Source organism: Bos indicus, chromosome 11 (genome assembly GCF_029378745.1).
Source record: "Bos indicus isolate NIAB-ARS_2022 breed Sahiwal x Tharparkar chromosome 11, NIAB-ARS_B.indTharparkar_mat_pri_1.0, whole genome shotgun sequence".
NCBI classification, from domain to species: Eukaryota; Metazoa; Chordata; class Mammalia; order Artiodactyla; family Bovidae; genus Bos; species Bos indicus.
This window is the reverse complement of record NC_091770.1, coordinates 29,675,685-29,689,786: the sequence shown is the minus strand read 5'-3', so window position 1 is coordinate 29,689,786 and position 14,102 is coordinate 29,675,685.

The following is a 14,102-nucleotide window of genomic DNA, read 5'->3' as shown; positions in this document are numbered from 1 at the left end:
GATTTGTTCACTTTAAAGTAGTTAAATCAAAAAGTTTTTTTGTTTTTTTTTTTTTTAAAAAGCATTTTATGGGCTTGAGTAACCAGAAAATCCAGGAAGGCACTCACAGGACCTCATCTTCTCTTTTTCTTCAAAGACAGGACGTCTTTTCTCTTTGTCTCCATCTCTCAGACTGCTCCCCTTGGCAGGCTTGGCCTCCTGTTGGCATCTGGTCCCTCTGCTCAGATGGATCCACATAGCTAATGATGCCCACTGAATGAGAACTTCACTTTCCTGATGGATCCACCAAATGTCCCAGGTCTGTCTTGTTTGCCTGAGCGGACACTGTAGCAGGTGGATGGAGTGCACTGCTGGGCCTGGCTGGGTCTCAGCCCAACTCTGTGTTTGGGGTGGCAGTGGGGGTGAGCTCCACAGGACCAGCCTCCCAACCCCAAGACCAGAGAACTGAGGGGATGTTTCCCAAAGGGAATGGAGTCTGGGTGGACAGAAACCACCCATGTCTACTCCAGGACCACGAAGAGCATGATTTCTCCTGTCTCTTTCATCCCTGATCCCTCTCTCCTCTTGCTGAGAACTTTTTGGAGGACACAGCACAAGAGGAATAATTCCTGTGTAAGTGGACCTGACTATGGGTCACAGGTCCCCTGGCACAGCCCTGATTTTCAGTGATCTGTCCCTATGCTACATTTGGATCAGACCATGTGTCCTGGTTAGAAAACATGGCCAGTATCCCTCACAGCTCCACTGACACCTTAGACTCTCAGTTAATCGTCTCTGCAACTACCTGACAGTCTTAGCCACACCAGAACAAGCTAACAGGAGTGTTCTTCCTGCCCCTTCCCTCCCTGGGGGCTGCCAATTCTCTCACACAGGATCCTAGTCCTCCTTCCATAATCTCCTTCCACAACCACTTCCCTGGTGGCTCAGTGGTAAAGAATCTGCCTGCCAATGCAGGAGCCAAGAGTTTGATCCCCTGGGTTGGGAAGATCCCCTGGAGGAAAAAATGGCAATCCACTCCAGTACTCTTGCCTGGGAAATCCGAAGGACAGAGGAGCACGGTGGGCTACAGCTCATGGGGTCGCAAAAGAGTCAAACATGACTTAGCAACTAAACAACAAGATAATGCCAAGTTTCTGTAGGGATCCCAGATATATAGATAATTATGAAGAGTAAAAGAAGTCATAATGCCACTTCCACAACCACGGTGGCCCATGCCGGGCTCTTTCTTCCCAGAATTTGCTCAACACACACAGTTAGAACCACCATGGCTCTCACTGTAGAACTGGTGATGATCAACCAAGGAATATACCTTGGTCAAGAAATGCAGAAGGCATTCATTCCAGAACGCTTCTGTCCTCTGGAGCAGGGAATGATCCACCTTAGGGTCCTCACTTCCTGTCGGCCCTCAGGTCCTGTACTTGTATGAAGAAATAGTGTAGTTGCTGAGCTTTTCCGGAGTAAGGAGGTGGGAGTAGGGTGGGGGCAGGGAGAAGGTGGGTACCAGGCCCTTTGTCTGGGCACAAGGCAGGCAAACATCCAACTTACATTCAGAATTTGCTGAGTCGCTACAGTTTTCTTTTGAAAGAACTAGTGCTGACTTGTCTACTTACTTGAAAATTTAATTAACCATCTCTGCCTAAGAAACAGGGCACTTCTCTCTAGAGGACAAGGGAGGTGACTTTTGGTCTTTCTGAAATGCCGAGGGAATCTAGTGTCTTGGAGGCAAGGACAGGAGGCACATGAAGACTGTAGTCTGGAGAGCGCCAAGGAGGATGGAGACTGGGAGCTGGGTAAGGAGGCTGACCTCACCTCCTTCACTGCCCAGACCACTTAGCTTCGCTCTGTTCCCCAAGAGCAAGGCTCCTAGGTCTTTAACCTGGCTCACCTGCCAGTTCACAAGGATGAAAACAGTCCTGGCAGATTATCCCCTCTCTGGGGAAAAAAGCAAACTGCACAACAGAAAGCTTTTACAATCACAAATTAAACCTCCAGTGAGATCCTATTAAATGCAGATTTACTCCTGTGTATTGTGTCCTCCGCTGCAAATGTTTCAGCCAAAATATTTGCCCTGATGGCCTGACCGACTAACCGCACTACCCTGTGGACTCCACTTGTTGGGTAGACTTTGGGGCTAGGTTGCCTGCGTTCAAGTTCCAGCTCTGCCATCTGCCAGTTGTGTAACTTTGGGCAAATAACCGAACTTCTCTGTGCCTCAATTTTCTCATCTATAAAATGGGGACACCAGGAACATTCATCTTTTAGGGTAATTGTGAGGATTGAATGCATTAATCCATCTAAAGCATTTAGAATAGTGTGTGGCATATAGTATGTGCCAAGGAAGTATTAGCTCATAACAAATCACTCACATAATTTGTCTGCAGTATGGTTAAATTCTCCTTTGTAATATGAGTGAGGGTTTCCTTATTAATCCATGGGAAAATATTTACACAGGTTTTCATAGATTAATTCAGTCCCTGATCCACTGCAGATGGTGACTGCAGCCATGAAATTAAAAGACGCTTACTCCTTGGAAGTAAAGTTATGACCAACCTAGATAACATATTAAAAAGCAGAGACATTACTTTGTCAACAAAGTTCTTTCTAATCAAGGCTATGGTTTTTCTAGTAGTCATGTATGGATGTGAGAGTTGGACTACAAAGAAAGCTGAGCGCCGAAGAATTGATGGTTTTGAACTGTGGTGTTGGAGAAGACTCTTGAGAGTCCCTTGGACCGCAAGGAGATCCAACCAGTCCATCCTAAAAGAGATCAGTCCTGGGTGTTCATTGGAAGGACTGATGCTAAAGCTGAAGCTCCGGTACTTTGGCCACCTGATGCGAAGAGCTGACTCATTTGAAAAGACCCTGATGCTGGGAAAGATTGGGGGCAGGAGGAGAAGGGGACGACAGAGGATAAGATGGTTGGATGGGATGGATCACCAACTCAATGGACATGAGTTTGGGTGAACTCTGGGAGTTGGTGATCGACAGGGAGGCCTGGCGTGCTGCCATTCATAGGGTCTCAAAGAGTCAGACATGACTGAGCGACTGAACTGAACTGAAACTGAAACTGATCCATTATTGTAAATCAGGTCTTAAGCGTCTCTATTGAGAATTCTCTAATCACAAGAGTGTTTGGGACATCTTGGGGAGAAGCAGGTTTGCTGTAATTTCCACTTAATGGTGTGTCTCATAGGTCTTTTGGAGCTGGAGACAGGGATTTGAGTCAGTTGTTTGAAGTGGAGTCAACACAAGCATCTTCATTAACTGGGGTTTTTTGTTGTCTTTCTCTTCTGAAGTGACCATAGTGATGTCTTCAATCTTGTACCTTCTAGTGTTTTCTCATTTTCCTCAAAAGGCTGCATTACTCAGTAGTAACAAGTTCAATTTAAACAACAAGTACAAGAGTAACAAGTAAAACCCATATGTAGAAAAATGTTCAGCTCATTCTCTCTCCCTCAGGAGCAGAAACGATGGGTCAGAAGAGCTCAGCTCAGCCCCTCTGGTCACTCTTGAGCTAAGAAGGACACATGGTTTCGCTCTCCCTCAAAAGGACCCCCCTTCTCAGAAGGTTTTCATGATAAACCAATGAGCTCATGGGCATGAAAGGCTTTGAAAATTTATTTTGGTCACAGTCTAATGAACAATCCTAGTGATAACTTGTTTCTCTGATACTAGTCCAAGTTTGGTCTTTAGCAAAGTGGGCAGTGTACATACTGAAGATGACACAGACCTGGTAGCTTCTCCTCTTCAAAGTTTCTACATGAGCGAGAAAAAGACACATCACAAGAGAATCAAATCCCATTGATCTAACACTGCCAATTGGTATTATAAGTCAGACTTTATCTGTGATTGGATAAATTTTTCATTTCAAGTAAAATGTTGGCTAATGGGGGACTGAATAACCAATAGGGAAAAGATATGAGATAAAAGGAAATTAGAAAATAAGATAAAGTGATCCGTTACTCATTTATCTTTTTGTTTCTTTTCCAAAATTTTCTGTTGAGAGAAAATTCAGAGTACATAAAATTCACCATTTAAACCCTTTTAAACTGTACAATTCAGTGTTGTTTTTTTTTTTTTTAGTATATTCACAATATTGTGCAACCATTATCTAATTCTAGAACATTTCCATTACCCCAAAAGAAACCTCATATCTCCCAATTCCCTCTTTCCCCCCATCCCCTGGCAACCAGTAATCTGTTCTCTATCTCCTATGGTTGTCTGTTCTGGACACGTCATATAAATGGAATCACATAATATATGGTCTTTCCTTTCACTATTTCTTGAGCATCCATTTTGGGCCAGCACTGCACGAGTGTTTGCCCTCAAGAGAAGTTTGCCCTTCCTAACCAGGGAGAAAAATCTGTAGCAGCAGAATTTTCCTGCCTGGGGGTCAGGGATGGGGGGTTGATGGTGTCCTGGTACAGGAGGTGATATGCCTGCTGCTATATTAACAAAGGAGGAGTTTCCAGTAAAGAAGAAGGACTGGCACTGCAGGAAGAGGGAGCAGCGTAGAGATGGTATGTGTGTGTTGAGGAAGGCTGAGAAGTCCTTCATCTGCAGTTCCTGCATCAGGTGTACAGGGAGGGCAGGCCATGCCAGGGAGGAAGGAGACAAGGTAGCGGGTAGTTTAGGTCAGAAAGAGCAGAGATGAGAGAGCTGCTCTGAAGAGACCGGGACTGCTCCTCCAGGTTCTGGGGACTACCAGAGCTGCACAAGTCAGGGAGAGGCCGAGTGTGTGTTTTCAGAAGGAAGCTGCTGTGGAGCGTGGACTGCAGAGGGAAGACTCTCAAATGGAGAATGTGGAGGATGGCAACAGTCCAGGGAAAGGAAGGCTTGGTAGTGGCAGGGGACTCAGGAAGTAAAGTCCATTTGAGAGCAATTTCTAAAGTGGGATGGATAGGAGTTGGGTGTCTGCTTAGATGTGACAGGTGAGAGAGAGGAAGCCAGGACTCCAGACCAGCCTCCCTCTGACCCATAATGAGACCCTGGGAGAATCAGAGGCAGCCTGAGAATCCAGCACCCCTGCGTGCAATGTGACAATGGCTTCCCTTTCTGGGAGCCATTCTCTTAGGGCTTCCAAAGCTTTGAGGGGTGAGCCTCTGCTGGCCCCACCCACTCCACAGCACCCTTCCTCAGTTCCTCCCAGCTGCCCAGAGGCCTTTGCACAGGCTGTTCCCTCTGTGTGCCCACTCTCTGGCACTCACACGCCCTCCTCTTGGTCAATGCCTGTACATCCCTGCCCTGTTTGGTCAAAATCTCCCTGGATGCATTTTTTACAGAACCATGGCATTTCCCTCACAGTGTTGTTACATTGTTAATTTCTCATATGCATGTTTGATCTGTGATTCCCCAGGGGCTTGAAGCTGCAGTGAAGGCCAGAAAACCTCAGTTTTGGCTCTTGTAGCTGGCAATTACCAGCACACCTGACATGTGGTTGATGCCCTATAATACTTGTTGGGAAATGAAAAAGAAATGAGCAAATGAGCCTGGGATCTTTTCCATGAACCTGCGACCTGTTGAGATGCAGTTCTCTTCAGGGAAGTGGGAAAACAGGAGAGTCACTGAAATCTCAGCATTTTCATGAGGGCCCTCCCCATTGCCCCCAGCCTGGACTTTTCTCCTCATAATATCTGCTTTTGAGGAAGGCGGCGGGCAGCCATACCTCTCAGAGTGAATCCAGCCACTGGCTTCTTACCTCAGGTTACAGTATCTTATGCTTTTTGTGTGCAATATATTGAGGGCTCATGAGAACACCTCCCAGATTGTAATTAACCTCCAATGTGCTTTTACTCAGCACTTTGCTCCCGGCTCAGCAAAGTGGGGAGAGACTGGAACTTTTATGGCAAATTTTCTAGAGCTGGTCCCTCTTGTCTCCGTTTTCAATCTCCCTCACCTCTCTGCCTGATGATTCTCAGCTGTTCTACAAAAGAATGTGAGTTGTTGAAGCGGGCTTCAGGCTGACCTCCTCGGGGGCCCTGGAGATGATCTCCTCGGGAGCCCTGGAGATGATACAGATACATTTCACTACGTCTCCTGGGAAAGATTGGGTTCCTTGGCTCCAGGGAACTTTTCTAGCAAGGCAGGAGAGTCTGGGATAGAAATAGAATGTCCTCCAACTCTGAAGAGGTTTCTCCTAAGAATCACTCAAAGGAAAGGTTTTTAATGACATCACCTCTTTGTCTGTGGGCTGGGCATCCAGGATACCTGGACATAATCATGATTCTAGATCAAGGAGGGGTATGTTTGTTGGTGGGTTTGGCTCAAATAATTACTCATAGGCTGTGGTCAACTAGCTAAGGTCACCTAGCCAGTGAGTGGCAGAGCTGGACCCGGAGCAGGCTTTGTATTTCTTTTACCTTTCCTCATGACACTGGAATTACAGCCAAATATATTTCCAGGCAGGCTTCCCAGGTGGCACAAGTGGAAAGAACCTCATTGTCAAGGCAGGAGACATAAGAGACACAGGTTCGATCCCTGGGTCACAGAGATTTCCTGGAGCAGGACATGCCAACCTACTCCAGTATTCTTGCCTGGAGAATCCCAAGGACAGAGGAGCCTGGCAGGCTACAGTCCATAGGGTCACATAGAGTTGGACAAGACTGAAGCGACTTAGCACACATGCACACATATTTCCAGACTCTGACCCTCTAAGGCCCACTTCAGCTGATCCAATGGCCCAAGCCCACCTTCCACAAACTGGAGGGTCCAGGAAGCTCACTTGGGAAGTCTGTGGCCCATGAAAGTTTCCAGGCCCAATCCCTAGATATTGGGATTCTGCAGGTCTGGGCTGAGTCCTTTGAAGTGAAGTAAAAGTTTCTCAGTCAGGTCCAACTCTTTGCAACCCCATGGACATATAGTCCATGGAATTCTCCAGGCCAGAATACTGGAGTGGGTAGCCTTTCCCTTCTCCAGGGGTCTTCCCAACCCAGGAATCGAACCCAGGTCTCCTGCATTGCAGGTGGATTCTTTACCAGCTGAGCCACAAGGGAAGCAAAGCCCTGAGTACTGCATATTAAGTAAGAGCTCCAGGGAATTTGGTTGCAAGAGGCTCCAGGACTAAATAGATGTAGAATTCACTCTACTTCAAGCCCAGTAGTACAGTGGGCTTTTGGGTGGATAGATTACAAATGCACTGCAGGATATAAGTACCTCTGACTCTCTGTCTGGGCCTTAGCTTTCTCATCTATGATTCCAACCCCCCCAGTGGCACCCTGCCCTCCTTCCTACCCCATCCTAAAATCACCTGTCATGAGTCAGAATCCTTAATAACACAGTGCCTGGCCCAGAGTAGAGGTTTGGAAATATTTATTGTATAGGTGGATGGAAGGAAGGAAAGAGTGGAAGGAGAAGGGGGGGAAGGGAGGAATTAAGGCAGGCTGATCACACTTGCATATTCATTCCTAGAGAAGAGCTTCTATCCACAAGGAATATTGTTGCATCTAGAAGCCCTACTGACTTACGTAATACTGGAAAGGGTCCCCAAGATTCTTCCCATCCTATCTCTGCATCTACCTCCATCAATCCTACCCCTCCAGATACCATCCCCATGTCCATGCCCTCCTCCAGCCTCTCTACCCACCAAGATTCATCACTGGACTGTTAGCAAGGGAAACAGCTCATGTCTCTCTCATTGTTTAAGGTGAGCATGATGCTCTGTGCTGTGATCCATCTTCAGCACAAGGGTTTTAACTGATGCCTAATGAACAAACCTTGTCTTTGTACATGTTTCACAGCAACGGTTAACAATCTGAAGAATGATTTGGTTATGTGAACAATTTCTTCCCCAAAATGCCCATTCTCCAATGCTGCCTTCCATTCCTCTCTCTTCTTGGGCTCACCGCTCTTTTATAAGAGTTGCCCAATTAAATTATCTAATTTCTAAAGATCAGTTCAGTATTCTTAGACCTCTGACTCATTCAAACAATGAAATATTTGCTATGGTAACTCCAAAGCATCTTCATCCTTGTGCCCTCCTCTGCTTTGTTTTTGCTTTTGAGTCTGGTAAAGTAGTGTTTTTGAATTAGAAAAGTTGCTGATATTGCAGCTCCCCCAACTAAAAGAATGTGTATAATATTCAAGTGGAAATACACACACGTCTTTGGGCTTCCCTGGTGGCTCAGTTCTAAAGAACCCTTCTGCTAATGCAGGAGATGTGGGTTTGATCCCTGGGTTGGGAAGATACCTTGGAGAAGAAAATTGCAACCCAGTCCAGTATTTTTGCCTGGAAAATCCCACAGACAGAGCACCTGGTGGGGCTACAGTCCATGGGGTAACAAAAGAGTAGGACACGGCTTAGTGATCAAACAACAAACACACACGCACACATCCTCAGAGGAAAGTCAACCACCGTGAGAGCACAGGAAGGTGCAAGACATCTGGAAGAAGGGAAGTGGGGGATTCGAGGGAGAATGTGAAGCAGAAGAAGGAGTCAGGCCTGTTGACTGTCTCACAACATTTGAAGGTCTAAAGTCTCATCTCAGACTGATTTCAGGCAGGAACTTTTGAATACTCGGAATATTTGATTAGTGACGTGGATCAAATGCATAAAGGTTAATTCTCTCCCATATAAGAAGACTAGAGATAGGCATTTCTCTGTTATGCAAGCTCATTTCATCATCTTGCTCTTCAACAATGAGGCTTCCTTCATTAAGGTCATCTCATGATTCAAGACGGTAGCTGGAGTCCCAGCCATCACATCCACATTCTAGGATGCATGACTGAGGAAGGAGGAGTAGTTGAAGGATAAAAGGGCTTTCACTCCTATGGAATTATCTCCCTTTACTCAGCCTTCCTGAAAGTGCCATATAGTATTTTGCTAGCACTTAAAAGCACAGTCTCACCTAACTACAAAGGAGGCTTGAAAATGTAGTCTTTGAATTGGGCACATTGACACCACAAATAAAATGGATGGTCTGTTGTTGAAAAAGAGGTAGAGAATGGATTTGAGTGGGAACTAGCAGTCTCACAGAGAAGTCAAAGCCAAACATCTACTGAAATTTTGCATGCATGCTAAGCCACCTCGGTTGTGTCCAACTCTTTGCAACCCTATGGACCGTAGCCTGCCAGGTTCCTCTGTCCATGGGAATTCTCCAGGCAAGAATACTGGAGTGAGTTACCATGCCCTCTTCCAGGGGATATTCCCAACGCAGGGATGAAATTCATGTCTCTTACATCTCTTGTATTGGCAAGCAGGTTCTTTACCATTAGCGCCACCTGGGAAGCCCATTTTAATAGGGGACTAAAGGAGCCTGGCAGGCCATGGTCCGTAGGGGTCACAGAGAGTCGGACACAACTGAAGCGACTAAGCATGCACGCAAAGGACAATACAAAAAGATAGAGGAGAGCAATGAGGGGGAAACCTTAAAAATCCAGGAATACTTGCCAATGTGAAATTTAGTTAAATTTTCATTTGGAAGGACAATATGCCAACAAATGACACACTCTCTCTCTTTCTCTAGTAACTGCCCCACAGACATGTTTGAATTGAAATACTTGAAATATTTTTTGAATGACCTATAGTGTTAAAGAGTAAGTTTAAAGTGGTATGCAACATATCCCATAATTTTAATAAAATTAAGTATGTATGTGCAGATAGATAGACTAATAGAGCCAGCCAACCAGGCAGGAGAGTTATTAAAACAACTGATAATAGTAATTCTCTCTGGATAATGGAATGGAATTTGGAGTAATTTTTGTTTTTTCCTTTACTGAATCTTCCAAGTCTTCCAGTCATTCTATTTATACATTACTTTTATAGCCTTTTAAAAGCTGTATCAAAATCTATTTGGGACAAAAATCAGTACATGTATGGCCTTAGCTACAGAACAAAAAAAAATCAGATTTTAAAATAAGAATTAAGATAGACATTTGAAAATCACTTCTTAATAAAAAGTGATTTGGCATTGCAAGAGTGGGCTCATGAAGACATTTAGACAAGAAATCCACAGTTTTCTGGACAAGAAAATTCAGCAAGGAGTGGTCTCCAGTGGCCTCATGGCAGCTCCTCACTCTAGGATGCTAGGCTTCATTTCTAAGCTCCTTGTAAACAGACAGGCATCAGTGACTTCATTTATCTTCAAGCATCGTGTTGATACAAAGATGACACAGTGCATTCTTTGCAAAGACATTTGTGGAGCCCAAGGAGATTTTAGCACTAGAGCCCTTGACTGTGTGCCCAATAGGTTCCACTTGTCCCTCTCTTCCTCTGTAGGCGCGGCTAACCCCATGTGGTCGTGTATATGGGGAAACTAAACATTTATCATTAAATTGGCTTCATTAAGCCTGAGTCGATTTATATTAGATATCTGATTCTCACTCTGGAAGGAGAGCATTGATCTTTGAGTTTCACAGGGTCAGTTATTGCATACAATAGTCATACTGAGAGGCTGAGAGGCCAGCGAATGAGGTCATGGAATATAAAAGACAGAGGCTATTCCCTCTCTTCTCACCCACATCTACTCTCTGTGCACCACAGTTCCTTGAACAAAATATGCTCTTTCCTGCTTGCACGCTTGTACCCAGGTCAATTTTCCTGGCTGGAATGTACCCTTTATTTCCATACATCTGAACCCTATCCGTTCTCAGGACTAGCCCACATAGAGCCTGCTCCTGCTAAGCTGCTAAATCGATTCAGTCCACCAGGCTTCCCTGTCCCTGGGATTCTCCAGGCAAGAACGCTGGGGTGGGTTGCCATTTCCTTCTCCAATGCATGAAAGTGAAAAGTGAAAGTGAAGTCACTCAGTCGTGTCCGACTCTTCATGACCCCATGAACTGTAGCCTACCAGGCTCCTCTGTCCATGGGATTTTCCAGGCAAGATTACTGAAGTGGGGTGCCATTGCCTTCTCCAACAGAGCCTGCTACCCAAAACTAATTAAAGAAAAATGAGAGGAGAGGGCTTCTGCATTTGTACAAATGAGAAGGCTGCTCAAGTGGCCCTTCACAGGAGATAGAGATGACCAGCTTCTCCAGATTTTATGCTATATTTTCACATTATATATAATATTATATATATCCTGTAACACAGCTAACTACCAAATGAGTAATGTAGACAAATATTAGAGGAGTTCTGAGGTCAGGAAGATCAAAGAGGTTTGGAGTACCCAGAACACTTTTAATTTGCTATTTGGAATGCTGAATTTTTCATCAAAATATTACCAATACAGATTAATTTTTAAGATAAAGTATTCCGTGACAAAAACTCCTTTATTCAAGTTCAACTTCATAATAAATTTTCCCTTTAGCACAGCCATATTGCTTCCAATTTTTCCCATTTTCATTTTATTTTTCCCCCATTTTTAATTTTAAAGAAATTATCTTTCTTGGGATAAGTTCTTTTCTATTTCCATTTTTTCAGTAAAGATTTCCTTGGTTAATTGCATTTCTATTTGTTTTTTAACAGCTTTATTGAGATATAATTCACATTACATACAATTCACACATTTAAAATGTACAATTTGAAGGTTTTTAGTATATTCACAGATCTGTGGAATCATCATGACAATCAATTTGAGAATTTTTTTTTATCATTCTCAAAGGAAATCTCATACACATTAGCAGTCATTCTCATTCCTCGTCAATTCCCCAGACCTAAGCAACCACTAAGTAATCATGTCTTTATGGATTTTCCTATTCTGGACATCTCATACAAATAAAATCATACACTATGTCATCTTTTGTGACTGGCCTCTTTCACTTAGAATAATGTTTTTAAGATTCATTCATGTTGTAGCATGAATCAGTACTTTCTTCCTTTTTATTACTGAATATTTCTTGTATAAATATACCACATTGTACAGCTTTCCTCACGGCTCAGATAGTAAAGAATCCACCTGCAATGTGGGAGACCTAGATTCGATCCCTGGGTCGAGAAGATCCCCTAGAGAGGCAAATAGATACCCGCTCCATTATTCTGGCCTGGAGAATCCTATGGACAGAGGAGCCTGGAGGGCTTCAGTCCATGGGGTCACAAAGAGTTGGATGCAACTGACCCACAAGCACACACACACCACATTGTACTGATCTGTTTGTCAGTTGATGGACACAAGGGTTGTTTCCACTTCTATGAATAATGCTACTATGAACATCCACACTCAAGTTTTCACATGAACGTATGTTTTAATTTATTTTGATATATACCTAGGAGTAGAATCATTTGATTGCACTTGACCTGACCTAATTTTCTTGATTAACACTCCTTCCATTGTGCTTTCTTTTACAAAGTACAGAAAGACACAGAGAGAGACAGGGTGAGAAGACAGAGGGTGTATCTGCTCAAGTGTCTTGTCTAAAGTTCATGAGGACATTCAGAATCAAATGGTCTACAGCAATCAATGTGATTGGGTCAAAATATTCTATAAAGAAAAAGTTTTCTGGAAGAACTCTAATCTGAGTTGAGCTGTATACACAAACAGCTGGAGAAGAAGAGAAAGAAGATGGCACTCCAGCAGGGGCCACAGCATAAGCCAAGCACTGGTGGTTGGGCTGAGTATGGAGTATTTGGGGGATAAGTAGCAAGTAGTAGAAGGTGAAGTTGGAATGATTTGATGGGAATCACATCATCAAGGTCTTTGAAGAGCAGCCACCAAGGGTTTAAAGACTAAATTTTTATGGTTTTGAAGGAGCCATTGGAGACTGTAGTCTAGGGACATGAGTGACATGATCAGATCAAATGGACATGATCAGGGTAATGACGGCCAGGTACAGGCAGGATAGACAGAAGCACGGACATGTTTATGATAGCAAGCCCCCATTTTTTGGAGGCTGTTGCAGCAATTTAAGGTTGAGGTTAAAGCTTTGCGGATAGCCAGTTGGAACCTGGTGACTTACATTGATTCAGTGGGCAAAGGCATCATTCATCATGGCGCTGGTTCCCCAAAGGACCCAAGTCTATGTTCAGGGAAGTGATCATTTCCCTATTATATAAATCGATTAGGTCATTTGGAGCTGAGATTGATGCCAGGGGTTTCCTACTAATCAAGCTAGAATAACAAGCTGGCGGACAAGGCAGGCCCTGTGCCAAATGGGTAAGGAGAAAGTCCAGAGGCACAGAACACTGCAGCAAAGCACTCTGTTCCGGCCCTGGGAGTCTGGGCAGAGAAAACCACCGAGAGATCCAGCAATGCCCTTCAGCTTCATCTGGAGACTCTATGGCCAGCTCCTGGAATGACACTTATAAGCCTTCTGTCAAAGCTGACCAGTCAAGCGGAATCCAGCCCTGGAAGCCAATGGCTGGGCTGTCCTCCCTACCTGCAGGAGCTTGTAGAGACAGGGTTATTACAGGGATGTAGGAACAGGCTAGGGTGATGACACCAGTAGTGAGCCCAGGGGAGGCAAAGGCTTGGAGAGAATTGTGTATTTTGTCAATAATAACAATAGTCTGCAATGGCAATGATTTGTGTTTACACAAGGCTCCCACTGTGCTTCATAAAAGGAGAGGGTTCTGTATTCTCAGTGGATGAGATGCTCTCCCCTCACTCAAAGGTTCCCTTGACCCTTTCTGAGAAGACTACTGTAAAACTAACCACATGCCATCCAGGACCAGTAAGGCTGCTTCTGACTCTGTTAGTGGTAGAGCCTCTCCCATTTGTCCCTTCCCTAACACAAAGGAGAGTACAGTTGGCTCCATCTATAAACTGGAGTAGAATTTCTAAGAAGAGCCAAGTCTCTGATGTGTCCTGGTTTGGGAAAAGCAGTATCTCAAGTCCAATGCCTTTCAGCTTCTGGACAGCTCTCTTGTACTCCAGGCCTCCACTCTTTCTGTCAGGGCATGGGTCAGAAGCGTTTCCAGGCTTTGAAATGGTGGAGGCTTGCTCAAAAACCACTGAGTTCCTTGACAATTAGGGGACTGACGATGTCACTACTTTGGGTGGAACTTAGCTTGAGTATTTTCTATTGTAGAGATCAGACAGCCTGAAATTTGGGGTGAGGGGCTGGTTTTGGATTTCTTCACAGTTCACCCATCTAGGGTATCTAAGCACAGTCCCCTTGATTATCTTCATTTTCTGTCATCTGCATCATCTCATCATTATTCAGGGTCCCCCTCTCCTGTGGAAGGGGGACGGACAGAGAAGGGGCTGGCTGCCAGAAGAGGACAGTTTTC